Source organism: Macaca fascicularis, chromosome 13 (genome assembly GCF_037993035.2).
Source record: "Macaca fascicularis isolate 582-1 chromosome 13, T2T-MFA8v1.1".
In the NCBI taxonomy this organism is placed as follows: domain Eukaryota; kingdom Metazoa; phylum Chordata; class Mammalia; order Primates; family Cercopithecidae; genus Macaca; species Macaca fascicularis.
The window spans coordinates 47,179,981-47,194,173 of record NC_088387.1 but is presented as its reverse complement, the minus strand read 5'-3'; the positions used below and the strand labels follow the sequence as shown (position 1 = coordinate 47,194,173).

Here is a 14,193-nt window from a genome sequence, read left to right as displayed (position 1 = left end):
AGGATTCAAATCGCACAGTGTCTAGCTGGCTGATGGAGCTTTGAGGTCTTTATAGAGAAGCTCTTGCACTGAGATTATCATGAGGCCTGTGAGTGTTGGGGGTCAACCTGAAGGCAGCATTCTCTGAGTGCTTCCAGCAGGAACTGCCTGTCCTTCGTGAAGGCAGCCGTGCTTCTAACACTGGAGTAGCAGTTACTACTTGTGAGCACTTACTGCATGCCAGGCACTGTGACAGGCACTTCTCACAAATTATTTCAATGATTTCACAGCAACACTACTGTTTTTATCCCCGTTTCACAGATGAAGTGACTGAGACTCAAATAGATGCCCCAAGTCACTGAGCTAGGAAGTGTCAGACACGACCACATCCCTGTGGACAGACTCCAGAGCTGGAGATTCGGTCTGAATCCAAATACTGTTCTCCCCAGAACTCCAGCTGTGAGACTTTTAAGTAGAGCTTGGAGATTAAGGAACAACTCTTTTGGGGTCATTCTTGCTAGGGCTGTATGAAGACAGCAGGTGCACGCAGGCTACGGTGAAGTGCGGAACCACTTGGCTTGCAACCTGGAATATAGAGGGGCAATCTTCTCAACTGGTCATCAGGGCTACCACATTTTGGACTTGCTGCCAGGAGACCCAGGTTCAAGTCCCCACTCTGCTGCAATCTCACAGTGTGACCTTGAGTGGTCGCTAATCTCTCACTGGATACTGGGCCTCGGTAACCTCATCTGTTAAAGGGGATGACTCAACTTGGGTAAGTCTAAAGTTTTCTCAGCTTTAAAATGCAGGGATTCCATGTGTCACCTCTCCCAGGAGTATCTGTGTCTGTGGAATGAAAGACCTTTTGCTGCTGTCTCAGAGAATATTTATGCAGGTCAGGGGTCCTTTCCCAATGCGTTGGACTCATCCATCTGGAGGAGCTGTCTACCCAAGGGCACTACCTTCTCTACCAGGCTGTGGCAGCAGAGGGGTTAAACAGCATGCCTTGCCCTGCTCCAGGCAGAAGGGTTGTAGGACTTAATCACGTTTCAGCTTGGCTGCTGGGCCGTGAGTCACGGTTGCACTGCGATTATGTAAGCACTCAGGAATAGGCGGCATGACATATATGCTGCCAGCAGCCACAGGCCTCGCCCTTCCGAGTCACCACTACTTTTTAAGCCTTTTTTTGGATACAAGTTTCTTTGAGTTCATCTTTGGAATGGAAATGGAAGCATGATTGCAGAATAGGCAGAACAGGAATTATCCATCAATCAGAGAGAACCCAGCCCTTTAAGAGAAGCTGGAATTAGAATATGGAATCCCTGAACCTTGAGCTGGCATAGCCAAGCCCTGGCTTATGCTCTCCCTGCCTCCCTCCTTTTTTCCTTCCCACCTGTGTGCTCCACTTTCTCTCCTGAGACTCCCCCAAGGTAGCATCACTCCCACCAGGAGCCTCAGGCAGGAAAAATAAGGCCCAGAGAAGGGACTGTCCCTAGGGACGTGCACTGAGTGTGTGTGAGGGTGGGGGGCAGGAATAGGAGTGCCAGGAGTCTGCCTCTGGAGCAATGCCTCCCACAGTATTTCTGTAGGGAAAAGGATAGAAACTCGCTTCTCAAGTTCCTCCCATCACCACGCACGTGTCAGTCCCTCAGCTATCAATGCAGGGGAAACCCAGAACTTAGATTTGAGCTTTCTCACCATCTCCATGGTCGGATATCTCCACTGCCAAAGGGTTCATTCCACCTCGGGGTTTATCTCTTTCTTCATGCTTCTTCCTGATGGCATCCTGTTGAAGCTTACCTTCCCATCTGTGTTTGCATCCACTCCCTAAAAACTACAAGACAAAACAAGAAAAGAAACGCCTCCTCCCCTCAGTTAATCCACGGTTCTTTTTTCTTCCTGCTTACAAATTTCTTGAACTTGTGTGCTTGTCCTTCCTGGCTCTACTTCTTCATCTCCCATTTGTGTCTGATGCAATAGGGCAATGAAGTTTCCTTGTGGTCCCTGGTGACCTTCTCATCGCTCAATCCCAAGGCCTTTTTTTAGTCTTCATCCAATTTAACCTCTTGGCAACATGTGACATGCTGCCAGCCAGCTGCTCCCTCTTTCTAATGCTCTCTCCTCTTGGCTTCTGTGACCCATCTCTTTACTACTCTGTCTTTTTCTCCAATGCCCTCTTCTTGGTCTCTCTTGACATCTTCTCTTCCCTGATCTGCTTGACCCACACCGTATACATCCTCATGTATTTATAAGTAAGTAGGTATTTATTTCTCGTCTCCTTCCCAAGAGGATTTAAATAGGTGGCACAAATATACACTACACTAGGATGATAAAATAGGGAATCAGATGCAAGTGGTGGAGAATTAAGAGTAAACTGGCTGGGCGCGGTGGCTCACACCTTTAATCCCAGCACTTTGGGAGGCTGAGGTGGGAGGATCACTTGAGGTCAGGTTTGGCCAACATGGTGAAACCCCGTCTCTACTAAAAATACAAAAATTATCCGGGTGTAGTGGAGCATGCCTGTAGTTCTAGCTTCTCAGGAGGCTGAGGCAGGAGAATCACTTGAACCTGGGAGGCGGAGGTTGCAGTGAGCCAAGGTCGCGCTATTGTACTCCAGCCTGGAAGACACAGTGAGACCCCATCTCGAAAAAAAAAAAAAAAAAAAAAAGAGTAAATTGTAGCCATAATAAATGAAGAAGACAAAACATTATTCCAAAAGACACTATAAAATCATTAGTCCACCCAACAAATCTGATCCTGTGACTCTCCTACCAAAAAGATTCCAATGATGCATGATTGTCCAACTCCCTATATAGTCTTTCACAGTCTAATCCCAGTGGGCTTTTCCAGGTCATTTCCTGTTTTGGAGCCTTGCTACAAGCTGATCCCTCTTCTTAAAGTGCCCCCTGTCCACTTTCTTCTTCCTGGTGCTGACTACTTGACAAACAGCTACTTGGTTTTTAAGATGTCTTCAACATCACCACTTCTGTGAAGATTTTCCTTGTAAAATGTATCACTCCTTTGTGGTAGCAAATAACTAAACTTCTGTAAACCTCAGTTTCTGCATCTGGGCAATGGGAATAATAATAGAACCCTAATTCATTGGGAGGATTAAATTAGACACACATGCAAAGTGCTTAACATAGCACCTGGGATGTTGCAAGCATTTACTAGATGTCAACTAGTATTTTACCCCCTTATAAATGGAGTCCATAAGACTAAGATATGTTCCCAAGTTAATTAGGATCCAATGATACAGCTAGCCTAGGCCACAGGCTATTCTGTTCCTGCCATATATTCTCTCAAAAGTTCTTCTTCCTCAGTTTCTGGCTGTCCCCTTCTGGGAAGTCCTTTCAATTCCAACGTTGATGCCCTCAAGTTTAGACACTACTAGCTTGTGTAACTTTGTCAGCACACGTGAGCACAGGCGTGGTTCCTGACTGGCTTCAGCTCTAATCCTGTTGCCTCGGTCTTGCTGAGATCATTGTCTCTATAACTCACTACTAAAAGTCTGGTCTCAGCCTGCACCAAGATTGCCAAATAGATTCAGAAGTCAAGGAGAAGGCGTTCCATGCCAGTAGCCAGCTGGGTAGAGGGGCTGCCAGCCCCAGGCAAGGCATTTGCTGGCCCTTAGTGCCAGGAAGGCCTGGGTGACCTTAAATCTGGCACACAGGGGCAATGAACTGTGGTAGCTGCCAGGGGTGGGTTCCTGAGGGCCACCTACTCAGCAGCCTTCTGCCTGCCCCACCTGGCAGGGCATGGATGTGCGTGCAGGCTGTGTGTGTCTCTCCGTGTGCAACTCTCCTCTTTGGTGGATTCAGGGTGCTTGTGTCATTTTTCAAGGTGTCAGTCAAGAAGCATCCTTGGACTGGAGTCAGAGCCTCACATCACAGTTACTCAGCAACATATCTTCAATCAGTGGCTGGGGAAAGCTCATAGTAATTATATCAGTACTAAGGCATGGCTGGTATTATCTGAAGTGAGAAAAGAAGAGAGGAGGCTGAAGAGGCCAAATAGCTCCCACAAAGTCACACAGCTTGTCAATGGCGCAGACGACAGCCCAGCTCTCCTGACCCTGGGCACAGGTTCTTGCTTTCATGTCTCATGCTCCTGTCAGGAAAGAAAAATACATGAGGGTCCTTGGATGATCGTATATGGCATCCTACAAATGTAAGCTACTGTGTTATTATCTCGCGTTTGCAGGAAGTGCCTCATAAGAACATGCTTGGGATGACACATATGTGGATTTGCCTCAAGGAGGGAAATCTCAGACCCTGGAAAGCAGGCATTGCACGTGAAAATGAAGAATGGGCTGAGTGAGCACATGGCAACCCTGTGTTGGGTTCTAGCTCTGGGATCTCATGCAGGACTCTCTCAGCTTCTCCAGCTGTAACACAAGAGGTTGGCAGAGATCACATTGAAGTTCTTCCCCTTAATAAGGGGTTTTCATGTGGTATCAAATCATTCCTCTGAGAGAAGTATTTAAAAAAATTATAGTGAGCACATGGCATCTTGCCTGTGTATGGAGCTGACAAAACACTTCCCATTGTATGTTCACATGCCAAAGCATGTTTCATTTTATCTTATTTTATGTAGCACACTCTTTTTCATCCCCCATGGCAACTGAGCAATTGATTGTCTGTGGCATCTTCCCTCTGAAGTACTCCAGGTAGAACACCCATCACGTTCATGGCTGACATTTTACCACCTATGGACCTTGAGGAGAGGACCAAGTGGAGTGGTGTCCATCATGGGACAGATAAGGACAAACCTGGAGAGAAGCGTGTGAGGCCGCAGGCACTAAAAGCTCCCAGGGGTGGCCGTCAGAGAGGGCAGCTGGGAGACATGACACAAACTGGCTGCATGCAGCTGGGTCTGGTCTGGCCCACACAGTGTTTAGAAGAAATTTGAATTGCTAAAGTTGGAAATCAGGATATTTCACATTAAAATCAGGGTTTTAGGCTTCTGCTGAAAAATGGCCCCCTTTGGCCAGTTGCCTCTGTGCAGAGGGTACATACTGGCCAGTCCAGCCAGAGCCCATTCCACCTGCTCTCCTCAACCCAGTCAACTGCATTTGTGGCACCTCCTCTGAGTACCCAGTCTCGTGGGGGCTAAGTCGTGCTCAAGAAACTTATCAGGAATTAAATTTCCCAAATGTGATGCTGCAATCTGATCCAGTGTTATTTGTGCTACAAATGGACTGCCAAAAGATGTGAGGTTTTTCACACTTAGGTGGATCTTGTTTTCCAGATGAGGCTATGCAAGCAGAGCGTCTATGCTGGGATCACTTGTTTCATGCTAGGCACTGACTGTTCTAAGTGTTTTAACTGCCACAATCACCTCGTGCATGAGGTAGCTACTAATATCCCCATTTCATGCATAGAGAAACTGAAGTACAGAAAGGTAAAGCAACTTGCACCATGTCACACAGCCAAGAAATGGTCATACTGGGATGGGAACCCAGGCAGTCAGGCTCCAGGGAATTCCCATACATCCTGCTATACCAACCATCTGGCCACATAAGACCTAGTCTGTGTTCTCGTTTGTGAAGGGACTGCCAGGAATCCCTGCCTCACAGGGAGCAAGCGAGAGAATGCACGTGAAAACACTTGGTAAGTTGCAATGTGCGCCCTAAATGTTCACTGTTACTGATAATTATTATAACTTGTAGGTTAGGATTCTAGCTGGGGGCCTGTGGCGAAGGCTACCCAGCTTGTCATTCTCTCTCCAGCTATGGCTCTGGAGCTGCAAGAAGGGGAAAGGGTGTTATTAGCACCGATTCTTGAAATTCCAACGTTGTATGAACAAGGAATCAATTACAGGCTATACTGCAGGGTGGCCGCTGAGGTGTGGGGGCTGGTTTTCAACAGCACAAAGACAAGTTTATTCCAATACCACTTCCTCTACCACAGGGTTGAGCCCACCCACGGTCCCTGCTCCGTGCTGGGAGGTCTAGGCTTGCCCACTGCCGGGAAGAACAGGTGGGTTCACACGCCCTCTCCCTGAGCCGTTCCCAGGGCATCCACGGACAGGTGTGCATTTTATGGATGGCACACAGATGCTGACCAATTAAGCAAGTGGGCGCTGGAATCTAGTGCGGGCTCCGTTCTCCAGTTGTGTGCCCTGGTGTGGGCTGCTCCTGCAGGAGGAAGTGGTGCCTTTCTCTTTGAACAAAGGTGCGCCTATGTGCCTCTGGTGTGTGTGCTCAACTGGTCTGCCCAAAGGAGGCACCATTTTTAGTTCATGCAAAGGCTCCACCTGGGCTAGTGGAGGCCATGATTGTGCACCTGAACAAGGCAGACAACAGATTTCTTGCTGCTCAGGAACCCACTCTTATGCCCAGCTCCTGCTTCCTCATCGAGGCCTATGCTCTCCTCCTCTGCAGGCTCACAGTTCTGTCCAGTCCATATTCTGCCATCACTTTGTGTCATTCATGTCCCCCACCCCCCTACAACCTCCTCTGATCCATGACATCGTGGCCCAGGGTCAACTCCAAGATCCAAGGCTTGAACCCCATTTGCTGTCCCTTTGGCCTCTGTCCTGGGTTCCTTTCCTGGTAATCTCCTAATACTCCCACCTCACTGCCTGTATCTACTAGTTCCCCAGCCGCAGACCGGAGAATTCTCCTAAATCCTGGAGCAAAGCTGCAGATTCCTGGCTATAGATAACCTGCCTGACCAGACTTCCAAGTGCCACTATGATAATGGTGCCTGCCTGGTGCTGCACTCCACCCACCTGTGAGTCTAACCAGCCTGGCCCCCCACTGTTCACTATTTGCTTCCACCAGAGCTAGGGATTGCCTGTGACTGTGACATCAGCCTGTCCCGCCTGGCTGAGTGTCTGGGATCAGGTTGGGCCAGCAGGTCACTTTCCTCAGGACCATCATACCCTAAGGGTGAAATTGGGCTTGCTTCAGACCTTCCTGTCTTGTGACTTGCCTGTCTTGTGATTGAATAAACTGTCGTGCTCAGACAAGTCCAGAGGGATGACACAGTGGAATGTGGTTCGTTACCTGGGTCTTCCCAGTACTCCTAGAACACAGAAGGTGCTCAATACATAGATTCTGAACCTTGTTGGCTGTCACTACTACAGCCATTTTTACCTGAAAGGTGATTTAGAATTTCTGCAGGTGAGTGTGGTGGTTGCAGGGAGTTAAAAAATTCTCGCTCTTCCTACTGAGATGCACATATGCCCCCTTAGAGGCATACCCTCTTGGAATCACTGCAGAGTTTCTTTGTTGACATTCACTCAGAAGTGACAAGCACACATCTAGAGGAAGGGACAGGCTCCTCCATTTCTAACTTGCTTTCTGCACACTCTCTCATGATGTGCTTTTTCACTCCCATCAGCTTGGCTGCCGGCCTTTGCTCAGCAGATGGTTTTGGGGATGGAGGTAGTTGCACCCCAAGCTTGCTATAAGCCTAAATTGGCTCTGCAGTCCGTAAGATTGAGCTGACCGGGGCTGGACACCCAGCATCCCTTATCTCCCTCCCCTAAACCCAAGCTGGCTCGTGATTCGGAGGCCAATGCTACTCTGGAAACGGCCCCATTCCTCCCTGACAGAGGCCCAGGGAAGCCACCAGATCAGATTGGACCAGCAGCCCCCTGAGAGGCACTGATGCCACTCTCCAGCCCAGGAGAGGCAGATGCCAGTCCTGGAACATAAAGTCAAGCTTGGAGATGTCAGGGGCATTGGCTTGAACACCTCCTTGGCCCTCCCCTTAGCCACAGGGGCTGACAGGGACGGGACTCATTATTCCTGTTAATACATGATCTGGGAAGTGACAGGGCACATATGAGGACCACGCCAGAGGGGAAGCCAGAAATCCTACTGCCTGGCACCCCCCTCTCCAAGTCTTTGGAGGAGCCACTCTAGGGCTTCGTGGGCAGCTGGGCTTCTCTGGTGATCTCAGCGGTCCAGGCTTATGCAAGTCCCCCAGGCTCCCACCCACACCCATGCTCCCCCAGCCTGGTGGGGCCCTGACTCATTCCCTCCTGATTGGGCAACCAGTTTTTGGAGACTGACCTTGGAAATAGCAGCAGTGAGGCTAGCTGGAAGCTAACTGGGAACAGCATCCATAGGATTTGTGCTGGCCTCAGCGGGGCAGTGTTTGGTGAAGTAGGAGGCATTGGACTATACTGTCTTTCTTCCTCTCGGTCTCCTACCCTGCCCCTCCTCCCATCCTCTGGAATCCTCTGGCCCACACGCTGCTGCCTTTCACTCCCTAGTGGTGAGATCTTCCACTTGGGGGTCCCCATCCAGGGCAATGCTCGCTGCTGAAGACCATCTGTCCAGCTCTCCTCTCCTTGGCTTCCCCACTAGACCCCATTCCTCCGAGTGTCCCTACTCCCCACTGTGCACCCCTGGCCACATCTCCTAATGCCCCTACCCCTCCTTGGGCCCCCACCCTTTCACCACCTTTCTGTGTACATCCTCTTTTCTTCACCCCCATCCCTCTAGACACACACACCTTTTGTTGGCATCCTGATTTACCCTAACTGTAGGAAGAACTAAAAGAGGTCTACCATGGTAGGATTGCAGACATTAGGTGAATGGGAGAAATTTGCAGTTAGAAGAGTCTTCCTGTTAACTATCGAATCACGCTATGTACTGAAGGAATTACCCAAATTGCTCAAGAGTGGCTCTTTCTTCTCTTCCTTTGGTCTCCATCTCTCCAGGCTTCTAAAACCCTGAGCTGTGGCAATGCATGTTTTAAAATGAAATATAGGCCAATGTGTTTGAGATCTGGTAAAATTTTCAGAGTGTTTATAAAGACTCTGGTGTATCTTGGACTGTGCCTTTTTAATCCAGACGTTCTCTGTCTGATTTTTAAACAGATTGTGGGTAAAAAAGAAAAGAAGGGGGAAAGTAACAACTTTCTGTAAGCATAATAATGATATTTTAACTTGAAATTGATCAAGAAAGGGCTAGAAAACACTTTCTATGAATGCTTGTACAAATGTCCCAAAGAATCTGGATGAATTCTTATAAATGAATTTCATGATTACTCTGTGGTGAGCTGTGAAAGGAACACAGCTGCAGACAGAAAAACTCGGAATGTTGCTACGGACAGGGTGATATATGCTAATGATCTGGACACCTGTACCCAGCCACTTTGCCACAGAAAAGCTAAAGGATTACTGATATGTAATTTTTACAACTGTTCTGCTTCTATATTATTTGTGGGGAAAATGGGATTTTGCCAAAGGCTGACTTATACTGTGATATTCCTGAATGTGATGTGAATGTGTAATTACAACCGGAATGTCCTGCCTGAAGGCAGTAGGGGGCCTATCGCCTGTATGCAACAGTGCCCTGGAATCCCAGCCAGGATTTCAGCTCAGTCTGTGCAGCAGGCTGTCAGTTTAGGTTTTTGTCCACATCTGTGATCTGATGCTCAGAAAGTCAGAGAATACCATGAAAGACACACAGGGGCCTGGAAATTGCCCTGTTTAACTGTTGGGACTACAGTTGTCTCATTGCAGTGCCTGGTGTGTTTTCTGGGCCAGTTTTGATGTTTGGGTTGAGATGTTAGAGGTAGTTAGCATGGTAGCTATATAGCAAAAACACTCTTTACCCCCATATATTCTCAATACTTCATTTATGACACCAGATATGTGAGCTGTTCCGACACCAACCAATTCTCCAACACTCCAGGATACCAACTGGGTGTCCTACAATTTAACTCAATTCTAACACTGTTTATAATTAATGCAGACCCCACAGGTTAAGGGCTCAGTCCTACCAGACTGCTCCCCACTTCAGATGCCAATCGAAAGTAGTACATCCCCAGGTTACCCACTGTTCTGTCTGACTTGGCTACAAATCGGGAGTTCCCACAACCTCCTCCCCAGGTTTGATAATTTGCTCTGACAGCTCACAGAACTTGGAGAAAGACTTATGTTTATTGGCTTATTATAAAGAATCTGATAAGGCGTATAGATGAGCAGCCAGATGAAGAGGTACACAGGGTGAGGTCTGGAAGGGTCTGGTTGCAGGAGCTCCTGTCTTCAGTGAGTTGGGGCACACCACCTTCGTGGCACATAGATGTGTTCACCACCCCAGGTCTCTGAACCCTGTACTTCAGCGATTTTTATTAGGCTTAATCAAGAAGGCATGAACGGTTATTAATTCAACCTCTAGTCCCTCTTCTTTCCTGGAGGACAGGGGTGGGCTGGGGCTGAAAGTTCCAAGCTTCTAATCACGGCTTGGGCTTTTTGGTGACCAGCTTCCACCCTGAAGCTATCCAGGAGCCCATCAAGGGTTGCTTCACTAGAACAAAAGATGCTCCTATCATCCATGAAATTCCAAGAAATTAAAAAAAAAAAAAAAGACAAAAAGAAATTCCAATTCCAAGAGATTTAGTCCATGGCTTCCATCTCTAGGTTGCTCTTGGTCTACATAGCTGTTGAAATCTAGGAATAATAACATTTGTGTTCCAAGCAGGAAGTAGAAGGAGGTGAGGAAGAGCAAAAAGGAAGGTGCAATCTCCAGCTGCCTATGTCTCTTTAAAGAGTCTTTTTCTAGGCCAGATGTGGTGGCTCACACCTGTAATCCCAGCACTTTGGGAGGCCGAGGCAGGTGCATCATGAAGTCAGGGGTTCGAGACCAGCCTGGCCAACATAGTGAAACCACTTCTCTACTAAAAATACAAAAATTAGCCAGGCATGGTGGCGGGCGCCTGTAGTCCCAGCTACTCAGGAGACTGAGGCAGGAGAATCACTTGAACCAGGGAGGCAGAGGTTGCAGTGAGCCAAGCCACTGCATTCCAGCCTCAGCGACAGAGCGAGACTTGGTCTCAAAAAAAAAAAAAGTCTTTTTCTGTGCACTGTGCTCCCCCCAACAGCTTCTACTCATGTTTCCTTAGCTAAAATAATGTCACATGGCCACACAGTTTTAAAAGAGGCTGAAAAATGTGGTCACTCCTGATAAAGTTGGGGTTGTGTTACTCAGGAAGAACAGGAGCGTAGTGCTGGGTAGGCAAACAGTCAGTAATTGTTGTCTAATTCTATCTGACTCAAGAAGGTTGAGCTTTTGGGCAGCCTTGAATGGTTATTTTTCTATGCTGAGGATTTGGGAGATGCTAAGTGAGGTGAAAAGTATCTGTAGATACACAAAGCCCATCCACGGATGAAACTGTAATCAGGTTTAAAAATTTATATGGCCCTTCAATCCCTGGAAGAGTCCCTTGATCACTGATCCAATCTGTTTGGTCAGCTTTGAAAACAACGGCTGAGGGTACTTCTGGTTTAAAATGGCACCTGATTAACAATCTTTAATACAGCACCTCTCAACTTTTCCATAAAGTATCTAGGAAGCCATGGCAGGGAGTGGTGAGGGGAAAGCTCATAACCAGCCTCAAAATTAAATCTAATGGACAGTGCTGACCCAGAATTTCAGAGGAATCTTTAATGGAGATGAATGATGGTTAACTTCAATTCATATGGCTCACGAAACAGAGTTTACCTGAAAACTCAAGACCATTCAGACATCACCACTGTCTACTTCTTCACTCAAAGACCCAGCTGTCCTTCTGCTGTGGATCCTGTGAACCAATCCATATTGATTCTCCTCCTCCTTCTTTGTTATCTGTTTGCATCTATTTAAAGACAGCAGCAATTCCCCAGAAGTTAACTAGAGAGTAAATAGTGGAGTTGGGGAGGTGCATGTATGTGTACAGACATTAGGGTAAGGAACCACAGTAGTACCCTTATCCTGGGTCATATAATCCTTACAAGTAAAGAGCTGCTAGCATGGGTATGGAGAGAAAAAGCTCTGTTGGAACCCGTCAGAACTATAGCTTTTCAAGCATCACGTTGGCTGAAAATATGAGGTGCAGAATTTAAATGGATGAATACCCAGCAGAAGTCAGTACTGGACTGGATGTTATGTACTCCAACCTGCTCTTCAGCTGTGGGGCTGAGAATGGAGTTTGACCTTCACACAAATAGAAATGGAGCTAGGGAAAAATCCACACACATAATTTGTTGTTCAATACTGAGTTAAATAGCATTCGCCTTTTAAAAATGTCTTAAATATGACATTTTAGAGGCAGTCTAGCATTGATACTCTGGAGCCAGACTGTCTAGGTTCAAATCCTGACTCCACCACTTACAGCTCTGTGACCATGGGCAAGTTACCTAATGTTGATGTCCCAGCATTCGTATTTGTAAAATGAGGTTAATAATGCTTCTTACTTCATAGAGTTGTTGTGAGATTGCATGAGTCAATATATAGAAATACTTGGAACAGCATACAGTAAGCACTCAATAAATGCAAGCTATATTATCATGATGAAGATTATGATTTTTAAAATCATAAGATCATAATAGAATGAATCAATATAATATGAAGCATACAAATAAATTACAGAAACAAAGGAAAGGAAATAGCAGATTGAAGATTCAGAGACCAAATGTATTTTCAAAAATGATGTAAAATAATATAAATAATAATGTAAATGCAGGCGCCGAAAGAAAATTTCAGGAGGCTGCTTGATATCCTCCGTGAGGTAAAAGAAGATGGGGTCTTTATGAAACAGGACATAAACCCACAAAGAGATAGAAGAATAAGATGGCAAAATATTAAAATGTACCTTGAACCAATAAAGAACAGAATTGATAACATAGGAGAGGAAAGCAGAAATATGTGAAGAACAAGCTTGAAAAGTCCTCCAAGAATGCAGAAAGGGAAAAAAATCATGTGAGAGAATAAACACAAAAAACAGAAAATTGAGACATGACTCAGAACAGAAAAAATGGGATAGAAATAATTACTTAACTATGGTATAATATAAAAGAATATTTTCAGACTGCCAAAAAGAGCCTTATATGTTGATTAAAAGTGATTTCCTCCTTTCATAGCAAATCAATGGAAAGAGACTCACAGTTAGGCACATTCAGGCAAAATGAGTGAAGCATTCAGGCTGAGGAGGCAAGTTTAAAAATTAGACAGGCTGGCTGGGCGCAGTGGCTCGAGCCTGTAATCCCAGGACTTTGGGAGGCCGAGACGGGCGGATCACGAGGTCAGGAGATCGAGACCATCCTGGCTAACACGGTGAAACCCCGTCTCTACTAAAAAATACAAAAAACTAGCCGGGCGAGGTGGCGGGCGCCTGCAGTCCCAGCTACTCGGGAGGCTGAAGCAGGAGAATGGCGTGAACCCGGGAGGCGGAGCTTGCAGTGAGCTGAGATCTGGCCACTGCACTCCAGCCTGGGCCACAGAGTGAGAATCCATCTCAAAAAAAAAAAAAAAAAAAAAAAATTAGACAGGCTGGCCGGGTGTGGTGGCTCATGCCTGTAATCCCAGCACTTTCGGAGGCTGAGGAAGGTGGATCACAAGGTCAGGAGTTCAAGACCAGCCTGACCAACATGGTAAAACCCCGTCTTTGCTAAAAATACAAAAATTAGTCGGGTGTGGTGGTGTGCGCCTGTAATCCCAGCTACTCAGGAGGCTGAGGCAGGAGAATCGCTTGAACCCAAAAGGTGGAGGTTGAGCCAAGATTGCGCCACTGCACTCCAGCCTAGGCGACATCTCAAAAAAAAAAAAAAAAAAAAAAAGACTGGCTGTATACATCTCCTTTATAAAATTAAATACTAACAAGAGATAAAAGCAAAATTGTTTGCCAGTGATATTATTATTCACCTGCAATATGTAACAGAAGCAGCAGAAAAAATTTCCAGAATTAATAAGCAAGTTCATTATCATGATCAGTTTAAAACTAATATTTGAAAGCAGTAATTTTCTTATTTCCTAGCAGTAAAAGTATACTGGGGTGCTGGGAGACTGAATGACACCTTTGATAGACTCATGGAGCATGGACACAAGACGAAGGAAGCCTGATAAGCCCTCCTCTCTTTAGACTGAGACCCCAAAGGGATGTCTTCACCCTAGGAGTAACGTTGAACCGGAAGTAAACAGACCTTCAGAGGGGGTGCAACTCAGCTTTACTTATCCAGTCTCTGAAGCTGGATTAAAGTGATCCCAGGGTATGAGTGTTTCCAGGCACATGGCAGAAGTAACATAAATTTGCCATGGGAAAAAAATATAATAGAGGTTTAATTCACCAGGAAGATATAACAACACTAAATATGTATGTATCTAATAATATTATTGTTTGAGCTAAGTAATAGCAAAAATACTGTATATCAAAACTTGTGGGATACAGATAAAACTGTTCCTAGAGGAAAATATGTATAGAAATATTAATATAT

General features: G+C 46.3%; 1 long non-coding RNA gene across 4 annotated transcripts in view; it reads right to left on the bottom strand.

Annotated features, from left to right (window-relative positions):
* Window positions 1-1,949, bottom strand: part of LOC123568355 (uncharacterized) — a 47,253-nt gene extending 45,304 nt beyond the window's left edge. For all 4 annotated transcript variants that reach the window (XR_012421757.1, XR_012421756.1, XR_010580400.1 and 1 more), the window contains exon 1: window positions 1,678-1,949. This is a non-coding gene — a long non-coding RNA (uncharacterized lncRNA). The remainder of the gene's footprint in view (window positions 1-1,677) is intronic.
* Window positions 1,950-14,193: the final 12,244 nt, after the last annotated feature.